This window comes from Caloenas nicobarica, chromosome 13 (assembly GCF_036013445.1).
Source record: "Caloenas nicobarica isolate bCalNic1 chromosome 13, bCalNic1.hap1, whole genome shotgun sequence".
Taxonomy (NCBI): domain Eukaryota; kingdom Metazoa; phylum Chordata; class Aves; order Columbiformes; family Columbidae; genus Caloenas; species Caloenas nicobarica.
Window position 1 is genome coordinate 5,291,315 of NC_088257.1, and position 5,487 is coordinate 5,296,801.

Here is a 5,487-nt window from a genome sequence, read left to right on the forward strand (position 1 = left end):
GCACCGCCCGCACAAAGAGCAGGAAATGGCTGCAGCAAGTGCACTTCCGCGGCTCTCCGCCGGCCCCTCCGCACGGCGGCGGGGGGAGCCCCGGCCCCCGCCGCGGGAAGGGGCTGGAGCCGTGCGGGCGGCTCCTCCCCCGGGCAGAGCGGGGGATGCGCGGCGGGGCCGGGGGCCGCATCCCCCCGCGGCGGGGGCTGGAGGCTGCGGCTGCTCCGCTGGGGCAGGCGGGGGTGGCGGCGCTGGGGAGCCGGCGAGCTCCCCGGGGGAAAGGGGAAAGGCCACCAATCCACCCGGTTGCACGGAGGGGACAGGGCCGGGGGCGGCTGCCGCAGCCCCCCGGAGACCCGGCGCTGGGTGAGGACGTTTGGGTCCCTGAGAAGGCAAGGACCTGCTGGGATTTCCCTTCTTCCTGCTGCTGAATCTCAGCTATTCAGCCTCTCTTCCCCTCCGAGGACCTGTACCATAGTTAGGTTTTACCTACCGTTTTAACAAAAACCCTGTTTATAGAATACATATGAAGCTTTGGATCACTGAGCATGTAAGGGACCAAAACCAGAAGGCAATGCCTTTGCTCAGAGCTCCAAACCTCTTCTGACTCAGCACCGTATCCAAAAGATCTTCCTTTTGGCATCTGGCATTTCTTCAGGCACACGTTTCCAGTCCTTCTGCTCATGCTTCTTTTTAAAGCTCCAGTACAGCTCTTCAGATCTGCTGTGAAATCCAAACTGGATGGACTTCTTACAGCTTTCACAGGAATGTCACCTCATGGTGAGGTGATAGAAACCCTGTGCGGGGCCTTTGTTCATTTTTGTGCAGCTCTCACCTTTTGATATGGCCGTCTTTATTTTGAAATACATTGGTGGATACCCAAGGACGGCTGAAAGTCTAGCCGTAGGTCTAGATATATCTCCTTGGTGGCCCTGGCAGTGTCACTTTCCTGAGCACCAGCCTATGCTAAAAATGCACCGCCATCCAGCCTGTCCTGGATTAGTGACCACTCCTGATTCCTTCAAGACCGCTGCTTTGTTGTCCATGCCAGTGTGGGGCTGAGCTTGCTCCCCATGGGTGTATATTGGCTCAGCAGGGAAGCTTGGACACCAGCTTTACACCATAGTGCTGCTGCTATAGGTTGAATGGTTGCCATGGGCTGAGAGCACCAGGGTCTGCAAACCACAAAGCCAGCAAGACAGACTTAGAAAAAATCTTTGTTTTAATAAACAGGACCACACCTGAAAAAAATACATTGATAGCATCACTGAGAGTAGCCTCTTTTCTCCTTTCCCTGCATGGAATTTCTTCTCTCTCACCTTTGACTGGAACATTTTGTAGCCATCACTCCCCTTTTTACTATTTATTGCTTGTCAGAAAAAATCAGGAAGTAAGTATCATTACTGCAGATCCAAAAGATTTAGCAGCTAATATTGCTATGAGGCTCTGGGTGAAACAAGGTCAGTTCAAGAAAACTGTGACAGTAAAACCTGCTGTGGACTTTGTTGTTGTTTTTTTTTTTTTTTGTATAGTTTAACCTGCTCCCATTATCAGCCAGGCTCATGGCAGTGGGAATTCCATGAATGTTATGATATTATTTTTTATTTTCTAGACTCTATTGTCTTCAATTGTAGAATAATAGAATGAGTTTCTCTGCATTTGTCCTGCAGATCTCTCTGCAGGCTGGGAAGAATGGCAGCACGGGCAGTTCCCAGGCAGCTACGGACACAGGAGTCTGTGCACCAGCTGGTTATGTGTGGAGGGGAGAGATAATGTGAGGGTGAGGTGGGCTGAACAGAAGAATACACACAAATCTGAAGTGGCTGCCAAGTGAGGTTTAGTGAGCCATTCACCTGAATCCTGCCATGCTGACAAGCACAGCATTCAGAAAGGGCAAAGCCAAACATCATATAGAAACATGTTCCCTAGAAAGTGTTTCAGGAAATTCTAGATTTTTTCAGGCCTGATTTTAAGGTAATTATCCACGGGAACAAGCACCCACAACCCCCAGGGTGACCAGCCCATGCCCAGGAAAGAGCTTTTCATGGCTAACGCTGCTGCACTCCAGCCCTTGGTCTCCGTTGAGAAGCATCAGCTGCTCTTTCTAGATGAGGCTACTGCTTGGCTCCCTGTCCTAGCTGGGACACCAGCCTGGCTGTGCCAGCGTTTGGCCACCCCGGCAGCAGGTCAGGGACATGCCGCGACAGTGCTCTGGGCCTCGCCTCTGGCCAGATGTGCAATGTAGGCAGAGCTGTGCACCCACCGCCTCTGATAACTAGCAAGGAAAAGTAGGGACAAGCACAAACTCCCACCTTTCTGCAGATCAGCCAAGCAAAAAGCGTCAAAGTGACAAAGGTGGAATGGTTTAAACATTCAGCACATTGCAAATACTTTCCAAAGAGACAGGGAAGGGGTATTCAGAGAAGGGTCATTCACTTTGCAGCAAGATATTTTCACCTCTACTTTGTGGAGAGCATCTACAGTTAAGCCACATGAAGGGCACAAGCCAAAAATTGCCATAGAAACTGCTATGGTGGGAGAAGACTGTGTTGCAGTGTGTTAATATCATGACATTATCACAGCATGGCACTGCCCTTTTGAGATTCATGAAGTCTCCTGTCAATAATAGTGGGAAAACGCTCCTTGGGAGCACTCATGTGTTATCACCCCCGTTTCATGAAGATTCAGAGAATTTAGTGCCACCACAATACATGTTTAGATGTAGAAATTTATGTGTCCCTAGAGCAAATCACCCAATTTGCAGAGATTATGAATACTTCCTACCCCCAATAAACCCAGCACATAGTCTAATGTCTGGGGAATGGACATATTTCAGAAAGCCAGAAGAAGCCTTTTTTGTTCTTGGTGGGGAGGATTTGGAGGAAGAGCAAGCTGTATGATTACAAGAGTACGAGGATGGCTTTTGCATTTTTGCTAACATATAGTGAAAGCCACAGTTGGGACTCAGCAATTTTATTGTTTGTAAAAATACGTATTGTGTACATAGAAATACTGCAAAAGAAAACTGAACATAAACCATCACAATATTGTTTTGTGCAACACTCTCTAACTAATAAATATTACACTTATCCAAATATAAATATAATCTCAGAAACATTACCTAGCAGAGCAGTACTGCTGCTACTTAATAGCAACCTCCTCAAGCTTGATAGACCCCTGGTTCCTCCCAGGATGGAGGGACAGCAAGCCAGAAGCTGAACTTTGTGAGCCTGCAGATCCCTGCCATAGCGTCTGTGCTCATGGAAGAATTGTTTCAGAGTATCCTGTGGTTATAAGGATTGTCTAAGTGCAATTGAGAGGGGGAGAAAATAGGGTTATGGCCAGCTGTCCTCAAATTTAGCTGTAGATGTGCAGTCTAACATGGTTAGGGCTACTGAAAACTTCACTGCCTAAATGCCCAATTCAGCATCACCAGAATGTGACAATAGGCTATCTCAGAGTAAAGGGTGAGAAGGACGAAGAGAAACTTAGCTTAAATTCACTGTAGGCAAAAATTCAAAATCTGTTTATAGATGCTCACATTCCACATATTGGTTCAGACTAGCAAGAGATTTTGGTAGCAATCCTGATTGGAAGGTAGCACTCTGATCCTGCATTTAGGATTGACAACCTTCGGTCTGAATGTTAGGATTCTCCTTGCCTGGGAGAGTTGTTCTGCATGATATTTGTACGAGTAAACCAAAGAAAATAATGTGGAATCAAAGCAAAGTGGGAAGATGTATAAGGCAGGAACTAGTGCCTTGCCCATAATCATATACCTGAAAAGATATTCTGGCTCCTAAAAGCTACTCTAGAACCATGGGTCTGAAAAATACCAAAAATTAAGCGTCCTTCTATGAAGAAATAGTTTGACACAGGATATGTGAGATCACGGGATTACATTATTTCCTTGTTCCATTTTTGTTGGCAAACTTATTTGAACCTGACTTCTGTAATGAAGGGAGAGATTCCTGCTGGAAGTTTGCAGATCAGAGTTTTTGTGAACTGCTGTCACATCAGGTTTACCTGTGTTCTCACCTGGACAAACAGAGAAGCATAAAAAAAATACTGCATATATGCACATATCATCTGTGAGTCCTATTGACTTCTCTAGTTATTGTTAATGCTAAGCAGAAAGTCCTGATCTTATTTACAAATTCTGCAGGACTCTAACACCCACACTTTTGGTTTTGAGGCCAGTAATGTCAAAACAGTGTCCGTCTTGCAGTGAAAAAGCAGATTTTCACTCAAGTACCAGGAGATGGATGGTGTTTGTACCTTCTTCTGCTGTTACCACATAGTGTGGAACTCCTTGTGGAGTAAATACCCAGGCAGTCCTTTAGCACAGGACTTTTTCTTTGATCAGTCCTTGGAGGATTCACCAGTTTGTTCACAGAAGAGGTGGAAAAGTCTTTACTTGTGATGATTCACTTACTCTTTGAAGTAGGAGAAAACTCTTTTCAGTATCACTGGTGCACTGAGTACATACTCTGCATGTTTTCTCCTCATACCTACTCTCTTGAGCGCTCCGGCTCCTTCCTTCCAAACACACGAGTTCAGGAATATGTTCCTGTACCTTGCACAGATAATCAGGTAATGGATTCTTGTCTTGTCCTGCACTGGAGGCACACAGCACTCTGCACTGCTCAGTCCTCCATATGCAGCTCAAAAAAATTGGATGAAGATAACATATTTGTCTTCTGATGTAGAAAGACTGAAGAAAAAACTAATACAAACTTTCAGATTTTACTCCTCGCCTCCAAGAATGTCTGCATTTGCAGCAGAATCCTATTTTCCTGCTCCCTATACAATGCAATTTGAGAGAATTTCAAGACTCTTCAACATGTTGCTTTTTTTTCTTCATTCCTTACAAACTCCAGTGCACACGCGGACACCTCATCAGCTTACTGGGTACCTGTTCCTAGTTTGCCACAGTTTCAGGGAAAATCATGCAAAGGGAGAACAAAACCACCTTGAAATATCGACATCAGAAATGAAGTCATTAAATGCAGGCTGTTCCCCTGTGTCCCAGGCTTATTCCTGCTCAGGTCCAGACCACTCTGAATTGGAGAGCCATGGATATGTCTAAACATTCCTCCTCAGTCAAAGACAGAGTTTTCTTCCCCAGGGAAGGACTTAATTTGGGAGTGCACAGAACTGGAATAGCAATGTCAGTTCTCTTAGCTTTTGAGGCTGTATCCTCAGGAGAAATGCACTTGCTGGATTGCGTGGTTCAGGACTGTACTCAGTTGCTGGTTCTTCTTGTAAGCTGCAAACCACGTTTCTGGCGAAACCAAAGCTTGTGTTTGTTGAGGCTCTGGAAGACCTGGGGTTATCTTGTCTGTCTGGAAGTACCAGCCTCTGCCCTCTCGTTCTCCCCAGGCATATGGCAAGTGTCTATGGTAAGAGGATTCCTGTTAATGCTTTGTGTGGGGAAAATCCAGCCATCTGCCCTCTCAGGACTCTCTTAGCTTCGCTTAGCAGCCAGCGCCATGA